The 14,613-nt window shown below is 43.7% G+C and overlaps 1 non-coding gene across 1 annotated transcript; it reads left to right on the top strand.

Moving 5' to 3' along the window:
* The first annotated feature begins 215 nt into the window (after nucleotides 1-215).
* On the top strand, nucleotides 216-288 carry TRNAE-UUC (transfer RNA glutamic acid (anticodon UUC)). The gene has a single exon. It is a non-coding gene; the product is annotated as a tRNA-Glu (tRNA).
* The last annotated feature ends 14,325 nt before the right edge of the window (nucleotides 289-14,613 follow it).

Raw genomic sequence — 14,613 nt, 5'->3', positions numbered from 1 at the left:
TGGTCCAGTGGGTAAGACTCTGCATTCCCAATGCAGTGGGCCTGGGTTTGATTCCTGGTCAGGGAACTAGATCCCACATGCCACAACTAAAAAGAGCCCCATGCCACAACAAAGATCTCGTACATGGCAACGAGGATCCTGCATGCCACAACTAAGACCTGGCACTGCCAAGTAAATAAATAAATACATACATAAATAAATATTTTAAAGGGAATTCCCTGGTGGTCCAATGGTTAGGACTAAGTGCTTTCACTGCTGTGGGCCCAGGTTCAATCCCTGGTCAGGGAACTAAGATCCTGCAAGCCATATGGTTCGCCACCCCTCCTCCCCAAAGTAACATAAAACAAGCAATACCAAGATGTAGTCTGGTAAATTTACTGGTAAAAAAAGAAAAACAAAATTAGGTAACTAGGCAAAAAGAGCAAGTCACTTGTAAGGGAAAGAAAATATGATTTTCATAATCAGAAGAAAATATGTCAAGGAAAGAAAATGTGAGCCAAGGATTATATATTTTCACGTGTAAAGGCCACAGACAAACTGCTATTAATACAAAGAAGCCCAGGGAATATCATAGCCCTTCCTGAGAAGTCTAATAAGAGAATGAGTTTCAATTGTAAAAAAGCTAGTGGTAAACACTAAACATAGAATTCTTCGGATAATTGAAAGTGTTAAGTGGAAGAAGGTAACATATTTAATGGGCATAGAGTCAGATAATACATCTGTTAAAATGGAAAGAGTAGAAGGGGTAGAAGGAAAGGGTATATACAAAAAATTTTTTTAAACTTTTCTCAATAATTATATTAGTGATTGTAGTATTCATATTGTTATGTTAGAGACTCCTGTGTAAGCAATGTGGGATAAAGTGAATGAGTAATTATGGAATATCCCATGTTCTTGAGAACTAGGATTCTCAGTGCGGAAAAGGAAAGAAACATGTACTGATAATATACAAAAAGTTACATAAACCCCTGTAGTCTTGAATTTGAAGTAGCAGTATAAATTATCTCTATTTCTGTCTTTGTAAGTATAGATCTAGATATAAATTTAGGTGTAGATATAGATCTAGCTCTCTCCACTGAAGCAGCTTAGAAATAATGAGCAATCCAGTAAAAATAAGCATCCCTAGTGCCCAGATTGTGGTCTCAAAATTCAACTTCCCACTAAAAACCATCTGAGCTTTTTGAAGAAATGGCTCATTGCTTTGTTTGGGGCAGGAAACGTAAAGATGAACCTAGAACTCTCATCATGCCAGATAGTAAAGCAATGATCAGAAACTTTGAGGTTAAATGTTAAAATGACTCAGCCACAAGTTGAAGAGGCTCCACTGTGATGGTCACTATGGATTTCAATATGAGCAAATGCAGGTAAATATATTGTGGAAAATGGAAGCCATTTTGGAGAAGAAAGGTAAAATTATACAGGATGGGAAGAATAGAAAAGAATACATAGTGTTGAATTGGAATTTGAAGTGTTGGTATTAGAACATATATAGTAAACTATACTCCAATGAAAATCAATTTTAAAAGAACATATATAATATAATTTCATATGTAACATATATATGAAATAGAAATATAGATGAATGTGTGTGTAAACATATATTTCATAGGTCTATCCGCTGAGAGGGAATGGAAATAATGACATCTCAGTGGCAATAAACATGCCCAGACTTGGATACTAAATACTATTCACCACTAAAAGGAACCAAAGCTGTTTGGATTAATGACTGATGTGACAAACTTTGTAAAAATCTCCCAAATAATTTATGAAAACAGCAGTGAGGTGATCAGTCTCCACCTACCTAGGACGGTTGAAATTTAAATTACATCTGTGGATTAGATGGTAGAGCTGTATTAATTTCTTGATTCTAATAGGTTGTACTGTGTCTAGTAAGAAGTGCATCCTTGTTTTCAGGAAATACCCACTGAACTATTTAAGCGTATCAGAGCATCATATCTATAACTTGCTTTCAAATGGCTTGGGGATGGGGGTGGGAGAATAATATATATAGAGAGAGGGTGAGAAAGAATGATAAGCTAAATGTTATAAAATGTTAACAATTGGGGGGAACTTCCCTGGTGGCACAGTGGTTAAGAATCTTCCTGCCAATGCAGGGGACACGGGTTCCATCGCTGGTCCGGGAAGATCCCACGTGCCACGGAACAACTAAGCCTGTGCACCACAACTACTGAGCCTGCACTCTAGAGCCTGTGAGCCACAACTACTGAGCCCACATACCACAACTACTGAAGCCCATGTGCCTAGAGCCCGTGCTCCGCAACAAGAGAAGCTGCCCCGCTGAGAAGCCTGTGCACTGCCGAGACCAGCTCGGCGACTCGAGGTGAGTGACGGGTGCCGCAAGCTTGAAGAAGACACAGACACAGACTGAAGAGAAAAGTGGGACCGGGGGGCTCAAGACCTCTCGGATCAAGAGCCCTGCTGACTCATCCCAGGTTGCTTTTATTGAGTTCGTGGGCTAACATTCTCAGGTTACACTCATAAACAATCAAAGGCCTCACATGACTGGGGCAATGATCCTTGTTTGCCTCCTGGGTCCGAGCTGAGCAGGTGTGGATTTGAGCTGGGTGTGGAGAGCAAAACAGCCCTGGGGGCAGGAGACCTCTCTCAGATATTGGGGGTCTGTGCCCCACCTGTGTTGGCCCCTCTGCGACTGTGCCTGTCTTAGGTTATTCCTCCCTTGAGGAATCTTACCCGTCTTTGGCTAACCAGCCATCCCTCAGGACCAAACAGGGTGATATTAGTCTCCATGCCCCGCACCCTCAGCTCCTCCACTGCTCAAGCAGGACATTCTGAATCCCATCGCTCGGTCCACATACTTCAACACTTTCAATGCTTAAAAAGGTTCCAGAATGTCTTCCCACATTTCCCCCTTTTTGTTTTCGTAGGAGAAGATAAGCCTGTAGGAGAAGATAAGCCTATTCGAGTTATTTCTTTTTCTGTCAATCCTTGGAGCCTTCCTTCTGTGCACCTGAGAACTAAACATAGGATAATTAAAAGACAACAAAAAGTATCAAAATGCTTAGGAGACTGCTATTCATGCCTTTTATCCAATCCAATGGATGCAATGCTTTTAATCCATCAGCTATATTTTGTAAAGTAGCAAATTTGGTGTAGAGACTGCAAAAATCATATTGCATGCCAGTTATTTTAGTTTGTAATTGTTGTATGTCCAGTGTGACACCATCCGCTCCATATCCCAGCCGATGTGTCACTGGCATCATGGCCATTCCAGATTTGTAATGTTCTTAAACTTAAGGGAAGTTTCCATATTTCTGTTTGAGCTCTGCCATTCTCTAATTGAGGCCAAGGAAGTATTAATCCAATCCTAAGCCATAAGATGGGATAGGGCGAGTGCATGGCAATATTGGTATATGCCATCACAACCTTTTATAGGGATTGCAGGAGGAGTTTTTTTGGTGTAAACCATTAGAGACTGCATACCCCTTAGGGGACCAGTTTCATACTGTTCCATAGGAACCATTAAGTAGTATCACACCCTCCGCCCCACAGCAAACATCCCAAAGAATCTGATCTTGTCTGTCAGCCCATATCCGTTTTATTTTACACAAAGGTCTATCAGGGATGGCCTAATTAGTAAACTTAGTCTCCAAAGCTCAAACCTGAAAAAAAATGTACAAAGTTCATCTCCGGAGATTCTATATCCCATTCAAGATGGCGTTTCTTTGGAACGCTCATGATATGGCTTAACTATCCGAGATGGAATCCACACAGGTTCCAGGCCTTGTCCTGGTGACACACAAGCAAACCCTCTTCCCCATGTGATTAACCTTCCTGATGACCAGATATTAGTCAATGAGTCCTGCCACCATATCAGCAGCTGTGCATCATTAAAATGAGTCACATTCTTAGACGAGGCTCGAAAATGCCTCTCTATCAATTTTCCCAATATAATCAGTAAAGGCAATTTGCCAACTTATACAATTTTGGAAACAAGCCTGAATTTCTTTAGTAGTTAAATTAATAATTATATGTGAAGGGTCAGTTCCAATTAAATGCTTACTTCGAGTTCTTCCCTTCAGAACCAACTGAGTTAATAATTCTAAATAAGGTGACAAGGATTTTACCATAGTATTTGCTAAAAACAACCATTCCACAATTCCTTCATTTTGCATTAATATCCCCGTAGGTGAATGAGAAGGTAATATAATTAATTGCAATGGCTGATTAACAGTTACTCTCTGTAATTGAGAAGAATGAATTTTATTTTCTACAAGTTTTAGTTCCTCTAAAGCAGCTGATGTTAAAGTTCTTGGACTATTTAATTTTGAATCTCCTTTTAACAAAGCAAATAGGTTAGACAATGCATAGGTGGGGATCCCTATGCATGGGCGAAGCCAATTAATATCTCCTAGGAGTTTTTGCAAATTATTAAGAGTTTGGATTTGATCTGACCTCAGTTCCACCTTTTGTGGTCTAATAGTTGTTCTATCAACTATTGTGCCCAAATATTGATATGGGCTATGCATTTGTACTTTTTCCGGAGCTATTTTAAGTCCTGCTCTATCAAGGCAAAGCTGCATGCTAATATACGCAGAAGTAAGTAAATCTTGATTAGGAGCAGCACACAAGATATCATCCATGTAATGGATAAGATAACAATTAGGAAATTCTAGTTGTACTGGTTCAAGGGCTTTAGCAACAAAATTCTGGCAAATAGTAGGGCTATTCAACATGCCTTGAGGTAACACCTTCCACTGAAACCTTTTTCGAGGTTCTTTATTATTTAGTGCAGGCACAGAAAAAGCAAATTTTTCTTTATCTTTGGGATGTAATGGAATGGTGAAAAAGCAGTCTGTCAGATCAATAACTATTAGAGGCCAATTAGCAGGGATCATATTAGGTGATGGGAGGCCTGGTTGTAAGGCCCCCATTGGTTGTATAACTGCATTGACTGCTCTGAGATCTGTTAATAAATGCCATTTACCAGTTTTTTTCTTTATTGGAAATACTGGAGAGTTCCATGGGCTAAAAGATTCTTCAACATGTCCTTTTTCTAACTGTTCAGTCACTAATTCTGTTAGAGCTTCTAACTTTTCTATGGTTAAAGGCCACTGCTCAACCCATACAGGTGTATCAGTTTTCCAGGTCAATGGGATTGGTGCTGGGGGAAGCAGTAAGCTTTTACGAACAGTGGCCACTAGTGAAAAGACTGATCTCCAAGACCTTCTCTATTTGCATTACCTTCAGCTGGAATGGGAAATAGTTTCCCTTGATGATATTTACCAAGACCTAACCCTGGCTGATATCCTTGATTTATTAGCATTTCTTGACTTTGCATACTATAAGTATCTATCGTTGGAATGTGGATTTCAGCCTTCCATTGTTGCAATAAATCCCTTCCCCATAAATTAATTGGAAGGTCTGCTATATAGCGTTGTAAGTGGGCTGGCTGCCCATCTGGGCCAATACAAGGCAATATTTTAGCACTTTGCTGCAAGCCATGAGCTTTACCTAAACCTACCATTGTAATGTCTGCAGGACAAGTAGGCCAGCGAGAAGGCCAATGATTACTGCTTATAATTGAAACATCAGCACCTGTGTCTATTAATCCTCTAAAAGCTTTTCCATTTATAGTTACTGAGCACGTCTGGCGTGTTTCTAAAATTTTTTCAGAGAGGAAAACTCCAGCCTCTCCTGTGCTTCCAAAGCCTCTCGTTCTCCTTACTTTTGTACTATTGCCAATCTTATAATATGGCAGAATAAGCAACTGTGCTATTCTATCACCTGGATGGGCTTTCCATGGAACCGAAGTTGATATCATCACTTTAATTTCTCCAGCATAATCATTATCAATTACTCCAGTATGAATTCTAATTCCTTTTGATGTTAAACCAGACCTTCCTAGTATTAAGCCAACGGTTTCTTTTGGCAAAGGTCCAGTAATTCCTGTCCTGACCAATGTTGGAGTTTCTCCAGGCAGTATAATAATAGATTCTGCACAAGGAAGGTCTAAGGCTGCGCTGCCTGCTGTGGCTGGTGATAATTCCATGGCACTGCGGAGTATTGGGCCACTTCTGTCTGTTTCTAGATCTGATAGGCTCCCTTTGGTTGCGGGGCTAGGAGTGAGCCCCGTTGTTAGTTTCCCGACAAAGGGGTTCCATCCTTATGGAAGTTAGATTTACACTGGCTTGACCAGTGAAATCCTTTTCCACATCTTGGACAAAGTCCAGGCTGTTTTTGCCCTTTGATTACATTATCTTGAAAATTAATAGCCCTTCTATCCATTCTCTTCCTACATTGTTTCTCTGTATGTCCTTGTTTACCACAGTTAAAGCATTTCCCTGGAAATTTGTTATTTATTTTCAGTCCAGCCATAGCTTGTGCCATCATTGTTGCTTTAAAGCTCTCAGTTCCCATTCCCTGACACACTCTAATATAATCATTTAATGTTCCCTTTCCTTTCATAGGTCCAATGGCCTTCTTACAATCTGTATTCGCATTTTCAAAGGCTAATAATTGCAAAATAGTATCAGCAGCCTCAGCATTAGTGATCTGCCGCTTGATAGTCTCCTGTAATCTGGCAATAAATTCAGTATAGGGCTCTTTTGCCCCCTGCATGATCTTTTGAAAAGAGACAGGAGCTTGCCCTTTAGCTTCTATTTTCTCCCAGGCTCTTAAGCAACAATGTCTCACCTGTTCTATGGCCTGATCTTCCATCAGAATCTGATCTTGAACTCTGCCCCAATTTCCACTACCCATCAATTGATCCAAGGAGATAGGAATCTGCCTTGCTCGATTGTGGTTTGCCATAGTTTCAGCATGATCACACCACCAGGTTTTGAATTGTAAAAATTCTCCCGGGGCTAGTACTGCACGAGCCAACGTTGCCCAATCAGCTGGAATCAAACGAGAGCCTTCGGCTACTCCCTGTATGATACCTATGGTGAATGGAGAATTTACTCCATAATTTTGTACTGCTTGTTTCAATTCTTTCAATATTTTGAAGGGTATTGGCTCATGTACTGCCTCATAAATTCCATTGGGATTATTAGGATCCACTCTAGGTGCCACCCTTTCATGAATAGTTACTGGAAATGCCATTTGCATAGCCTCCAGATCTCCCTCTTGTCTAGCCTGCAAAATGCCCTTCTGTAAGGGTGATAAAACTGAGTGTCCTATAGACACAGGAAAGGCATAAGCTCCCCCAGGCGGCATTAAAGAGGGTGGAGGAGGGGGCAGTATAGGAAGTTTGCCCTCCTCCACAACTGAGGGAGCCGAGGGTCTTAATCCCTCAGCCATTTGTATTCCCTTTTGTTTTTCAGTTTCGTTTGGCACCGCACATGCCCATCGGTCCTCTGACGGACGGGCTTCTTCATCAAAGCTATCATTTGAGCCTTCAGGAGCCCATAGAGGCTCTAATAGAGGCTCTAATACTGACTTAATCAGAGACCACATTTGACCAAACAGAACCTGGTACGGGAGTCCCTTTAGAATGCAGTTTTTTAAGTTCGTTCCCAACCTTATCCCTAAGTACATAAACCCAGTGTTAGCCTAAAGAAGGAAACTATATACAATATTCTCAACTATTTACAGAATTTTTAACAATCGACCTTCATTTGCTTTTTACAAGACCTTCACTTGCTTTGTACTCCACCTGCCCTTAGGAGCTGCCGTAACAGGCATACATCTGGTCGATATTAATCTGAACTTTCTTTATTTCCCATATTTTACCCCGAACACAAACTACCCAAGAGATTTACTTACTGGCAGGATTTTTCCAGAGGCCTCTTACTCTCCTCTTGGGGGCTTCACGGCACTTCCCAATTCTTTACTTTTATCAATTTCACTTTCCGTGAACCTTCGTCACTCAAGCCTTTCGAGCCCCACGTTGGGCGCCACTTGCCGAGACCAGCTCGGCGACTCGAGGTGAGTGACGGGTGCCGCAAGCTTGAAGAAGACACAGACACAGACTGAAGAGAAAAGTGGGACCGGGGGGCTCAAGACCTCTCGGATCAAGAGCCCTGCTGACTCATCCCAGGTTGCTTTTATTGAGTTCGTGGGCTAACATTCTCAGGTTACACTCATAAACAATCAAAGGCCTCACATGACTGGGGCAATGATCCTTGTTTGCCTCCTGGGTCCGAGCTGAGCAGGTGTGGATTTGAGCTGGGTGTGGAGAGCAAAACAGCCCTGGGGGCAGGAGACCTCTCTCAGATATTGGGGGTCTGTGCCCCACCCGTGTTGGCCCCTCTGCGACTGTGCCTGTCTTAGGTTGTTCCTCCCTTGAGGAATCTTACCCGTCTCTGGCTAACCAGTCATCCTCCAGGGCCAAACACGGTGATATAAGGAAGGTTCTATGCACCACCCCTGTTGGCCCCTCTGCGGCTGTGCCTGTCTTAGGTTGTTCCTCCTCTGAGGAATCTTACCCGTCTTTGGCTAACCAGCCATCCCTCAGGACCAAACAGGGTGATATTAGTCTCCATGCCCCGCACCCTCAGCTCCTCCACTGCTCAAGCAGGACATTCTGAATCCCATCGCTCGGCCCACATACTTCAACACTTTCAATGCTTAAAAAGGTTCCAGAATGTCTTCCCACAGTGCACCACAACGAAGAGCAGCCCCTGCTCACTGCAACTAGAGAAAGTCCATGCGCAGCAATGAAGACCCAACACAGCCAATAAATAAATAAATAAATAAATAAATTTATATAAAAAAAGTACCCTTAAGAGAGTAAAAACACAAGCCACCAACTGAGAGAAGATATTCACAATATACATTTTCGACAAGAACCTACATCTGTTAAGTTCTTAATTTTAGTGACAATACTTCTTATTTCTGAAAGTTCTTTTTGGTCCTTCTCAAATTTATGTGTTCTCAAATCATGTGTTATTCTTTCTCAAAGTCCTGATGGCTTTTTCAGTGTCTTGACTGTTACCATGCTTATTTTATTTCCCTTTTTTAATTGGCTTCCTAATATCTGATATTTTTGGTGTTGTGACTTGTTTGTACTTCTGCTCCTTCTGACAATGGCTTATTTCCATGAATATTTGTTAATTCTTTGTGTGAAATCATCAGTTTAGCTTTCGTCTTTCCTGTTGGGTGGCATGGGTTTTGGTAGTGTCACTCCATAAAGGATTTATATTTGCTTTACCAAGAACCCCAGGACCAATTCTTTGTTTTTTTCTTCATTTTATTTATTTATTATTTTTTTGAGGTACACCAAGTTCAATCATCTGTTTTTATACACATATCCCCGTATTCCCTCCCTCCCTCGACTCTCCCCCACCCTCCCCGTCCCAGTCCTCTAAGGCATCATCCATCCTCAAGTTGAACTCCCTTTGTTATACAGCAACTTCCCACTGGCTATCTATTTTACAGTTGCTAGTATATATATGTCTATGCTACTCTCTCACTTCGTCTCAGCTTTCCCTTCACCCCCCACCCCCCAAAACTTGAGTTCTCCTGTCCATTCGCTGCATCTGCGTCTTTGTTCTTGTCATCACTGAGTTCATCAGTACCATTTTTAGATTCTGTATATATGAGTTAGCATACAATATTTGTCTTTCTCTTTCCGACTTACTTCACTCTGTATGACAGACTCTAGGTCTATCCACCTCATGACATATAGCTCCATCTCATTCCTTTTTATAGCTGAGTAATATTCCATTGTATATATATGCCACATCTTCTTTATCCATTCATTTGTTGATGGGCATTTAGGTTGCTTCCATGTCCTGGCTATTGTAAATAGTGCTGAAATAAACATTATGGTACGTTTCTTTTCGGATTATGGTTTTCTTTGGGTATGTGCCCAGTAGTGGGATTACTGGATCATATGGTAGTTCTATTTTTAGTTTTTTAAGGAACCTCCAAACTGCTTTCCATAGTGGCTGTACCAATTTACATTCCCACCAACAGTGCAGGAGATTTTCCTTTTCTCCACACCCTCTCCAACATTTGTTGTTTCTAGATTTTGTGATGATGGCCATTCTGATCGGTGTGAGGTGATACCTCATTGTGGCTTTGACTTGCATTTGTCTGATTAGTGATATTGAGCATCTTTTCATGTGTTTATTGGCCATCTGCATGTCTTTGGAGAAATGTCTATTTAGGTCTTCCGCCCATTTGTGGATTGGGTTATTTGCTTTTTTGGTATTAAGCTGCATGAGCTGCTTGTATATTTTGGAGGTTAATCCTTTGTCCGTTGTTTTGTAGGCAACTATTTTTTTCCCATTCTGAGGGTTGTCTTCTAGTCTTGTTTACAGTTTCTTTTGCTGTGCAAAAGCTTTTAAGTTTCATGAGGTCCCATTTGTTTCTTCTTGATTTTATTTCCATTATTCTAGGAGGTGGGTCCAAGGACCAATTCTTTTTAAGCATACATTTTATTGTATGTAAATTATTTCTAAATAAAGTTGATTCAAGAAAACTTGAGATAATACTTAAGATAACATTCTGAGGGACTTCTCTGGCAGTGCAGTGGTTAAGACTCTGTGCTTCCACTGCAGGGGGTGAGGGTTTGATCCCTGGTTGGGGAGCCAAGATCCCACAATCCCCACAATGCAGCCAAAACAAAACAAAGATCACATTTTGAGCATGAACTTAATTACTTTATTTTCATGTCTTTAGTTTTTATATTTGTTATTCATACAGGTCTGGTTTTTGTTGCTTTCTGTAAAAGAATGAATTGGATTAAAAATTCTAAATTGTAGACCTCAAGTGAAATGTTATTTGCCTTTTTTCCCCTTATTAAAAAAAGCAAACTTCAGCGAATCAACTTCACTCACACAAAAGTCACCAACTACACATTTCCTCCTGCCACTGAATATTAAGTCTCTTAATAGAATGCCCCAGTTTAATTGTATGTTAAAATGCAGACCCCAGGACCAATTCTGGACGTTTCTAGGAAAGTTTGGCCACAAACTTACCCAGAGTACAGGCCTGGGGTTTCTAATTCTCAGGGAAGACTATTCTTTCACACATCAACCCCCCTTTCACTGCCCTGCCTTCGGAGCCAAGGAGAGAACTTTTCTTGTTTTCTCTTAGTGCTGTTGCATGGGTTTGGGTTTTTTGGTTTTTCTGTACTCTGCCCTTTTACTTAGGATGCAAATCTTTTAAAGGTTTTAACTTTATGTAGCGGTATCAGTTTCAATTGCTCTGGGGCCCAGCCCAGTATTTTGATGTTAAAATAAAAATCTCCAAGCAAGACTTCCAGGACCACTAACCTCTCTGGAAAGGTGCTCATCAGCTTCCAAAGCTCACTGCTTTTTTCCAGTTACCCCTTCATTTCTGGCATCTGAGGATTTCCCATGTCTCCTGTGATCACAGCTACGTAATTTTTTAATAAATGTATTATTTTATACATTTTTGTTTGTAGTAGGAGTACTTACAGATGATTTTCATTTGCTCTCTTGCCAGACCCAGAAATCCCCATATTAATTTTATAAAGTTATTTTAAAAATGCAAATGTGCATTCTTATAACTTGTTTTTCAACAGCTAATGATTGAGCAAAGAGTCTCTTGAAGGTTTAATGAAAGATCAGCTACCACTTTCTCAGAAAAGCTAACGAGGATATATGTCTCCCAATTGACTGAAGGACTGGGCCTGGACACTTTCGTTTTTACCATGTCTGGTCATCCATCTTTGTCTTGTGTCCAGACGTCTAGTTTTATCTAGAATCTGACCCTTACTTCTGACCACAGCACCTACTTGGTAAATTGGTTCTCAAAGAACCTGTTTGGTCCTGGGTTATTCATTCATTTACTTCATTTATTTACTCATTTAATAGTTTATCACTATATTTACTCATTTAATAGTTTACCATTACAATGTACAATTCAGAACTCAGAGAAGCTTAGCTCCTTTCCTGGGAGCAACAAGCTACAGTAAGACAGCTACATTTGGTAGATGAATTATTTATTCAACACATAGTTATTGCTCACCTACTATGGGCCAGGTCCTGGTCAATTGCTGAAGATAAAGCAGAGGGTAAGATAGTCATTGCTCGTTCTCCTACGGAGCTTATAATGAAATCAATCAAAACAAAAATCTCATGAGCACCTAGTATATTCAGCTCCACTATGAGGAAAACAAGATGAAGACCCTAACCCTACCTCTTCCTCTTCTCCTGCAGGTAGTTAACGCACAGCATTGAACAAAGTTTAATGAAACACTAGAGCTGCCAGAGGCTGGCGGGGGACCCAAGGCCCAAGCAGACCGGAGGAACCCCGGAGCAACCGGACAGGACCTGGGGGAAGTCAGGGGGGGCGAGGAAGGGGAAGCCGGATGGGACTGCTGCCCCTGGGGGGTGGTTGGGTGATGGGGGAGGTTCCCGTCTGGAGGGACCATTGGGGGCTAGGGAGATTGGGAAACCGCTACTGGGTTTCTCCCAACCAGGAGGCCAGGAGGCCTGCTGAGCTCCCTAACTTGGCGGTCTGCTGGACTCCCCAGCAGGGTCCTCCACCCTCCAAGGCCCCCTCCGGGCTGCCTGGGTCCTGGGGGTGTGGGAAGGAGGGAGGAGGGGCAAGGAGGTGAAGAGGCAGACAGTTGGGGGAGGGGGCTTTGAGATTGGGGGACAGGGAGGTGAGAGGGCGTTTCGCCTGCCCTCTTGGCCAGGGAGGCCAACTGGGCTCCCGGGCCTGGTCCTTCACTCTCCGGGCCCCCCTCCGGCACGAGGGTCCTGGGGGCATGGCGGGGAGAGAGGCAGACAGTGGGAGTGGGAAGGGATCTCTCCAGGTCAGAAGAATAGGGGAGGCGCCGCAGGGTATTTCTTCTGGGCGGGTCCTCCACCTTCCAAGGCTCCTCCGGGCCATTGGTCCTGGAAGTACAGGAGGGAAGTGGTGGGGGGAAAAGAAGAGAGGCGGAAGGGGGGAGGGACCCTCTGGGATCAGAGGATCGGGGGAGGAGTGGAAGGCATTTCTGCTGCCCACTGGCCTGGGAAGTCTGCTGGGCTCCCGGGCCTGGTCTCCAGCTCTCCAGGGTCCCCTCCCAGACGCATCAGTCTCGGTGACGTTGGAGCGTGGCAGGGGAAGAGGAAGAGAGGCAGACTGGTGGTGGGACCTTCCAGGAGCAGAGGACCAGGGGAGGTGCGGAGGACCTTTCCCCTGCCCACTTGGGCCCGGTGGGCCTGCTGGGCTCCCGAGTCTGGTCCTTCAGTCTCTCTGGCTGAGTGGGTCGTACAGGCATGGGAGGGAGGGAGGAGAGGAGAAGAGGAAGAGAGGCAGATAGCAGTGGGGGGGACCTTGCAGCACCGGAGGATCAGGGGAGATGCTGCAGGAAATCTCCCTACCCGCTTGGCACCGGGAGGCCTGTTGCGCCACCAGGCCTGGTCTTTGGTCCTCCAGGGGCCCCTCTACGTCTCACTGGTCCTAGGGGTGTAGATGGTAAACAGGGGAGAAGAGGAGAGGCAGGCAGGGGAGGGGGCCTTCTGGGATTGGAGGATCGAGGGAGGTGGAGAAGGTATTTCCCCTGCCCACTAGCCCTTAGAAGCCTGCTAGGCTCACAGACCTGGTCTTTCACACTCCAGGGCCCCCTCCAGCTGCTTGGGACCTAGGAGAGTGGGGGGTGGGGGAGAGGAAGAGAGGCAGACAGGGACCCTATGAGACTGGGAGATCTGGGGAAGTGCCTCAGGCGTTACCCTAGCCCGGCTGCCCTTGGGAAGCCTGTTGGGCGTCAGAGTCTGGTCTCCTGCCTTCCAGTGCGCCCTGCAGCTGTGAGGGTCCTAGGGAAATAGGAGAGAGGGGGTGAGGAAGAAGAGAACCCAAGGGGGAGGGAGCCTAGCATTTCTCCCACCAACTCGGGCCCAGGGAGACCGCTGGGTACCTTGACCTGGTCCTTTGCCCCCAGGACCACAGGCATTCCTGGGCCCCTCTGCCTCATTGAGCCTAAGCCCCATTCCCCACCACCCCCAGGGCCTTTTCTAAGCGTAGGCCCTGCCCATTGCCCAACCTCCCCACCACCTCCCCACCCCTACCCCTGTCTAAGTCCCGCACTCATAGCCAAGGCCTTTTCTGGCTTTTTTTTTTTTCTTCCTACCTCCTCACTTAGGCTATTGCAGTTGTTTTACCTTCCAGTTGTTGCTCCATCTTTTTTTTTTTTCTCTAACACATCTGTTAGTTTCCTATTATTGTATTTTTTATCTTGCTATTGTTCTGCTGTTCCCCTACTTTTTTTTTTAATTTTTTTTGTTTTCCTGCTCCACACGGCTTGAGGGATCTTGATTCACAAGCCCAGGGTCAGGCCTGAGCTCCTGAGGTGGGAGCTCTGAGTCCAAAACATTGGACTAACAGAGAAACCAGTTCCCAGGGAATATTCTTCAGAGTGAGGTCTCCCAGAGGTTCTCACCTCAACACCAAGACCCAGCTATACTCAACAGCCTACGAACTCCAGTGCTCGAAACCACAGGCCAAACAACCAGTGGGACAGGAACACAATCCCGCCCATCAAAAGTGGGGGGAAAATGAGATGACAAAAAAATATGTCACAGATGAAGGAACAAGGTAAAAATGCACAAGACCAAATAAATGAAGAGGAAATAGGAAAATTGCCTGAAAAAGAATTCAGAGTAATGAGAGTAAAGATGATCCAAAATCTCGATAACAAAATAGAGAAAATACAAGAAACAGTTAATAAGG

Source organism: Hippopotamus amphibius, chromosome 2 (assembly GCF_030028045.1).
Source record: "Hippopotamus amphibius kiboko isolate mHipAmp2 chromosome 2, mHipAmp2.hap2, whole genome shotgun sequence".
In the NCBI taxonomy this organism is placed as follows: Eukaryota; Metazoa; Chordata; class Mammalia; order Artiodactyla; family Hippopotamidae; genus Hippopotamus; species Hippopotamus amphibius.
Note: the sequence above shows the minus strand (reverse complement) of the source record. Positions and strands in the feature narration are given on the sequence as shown.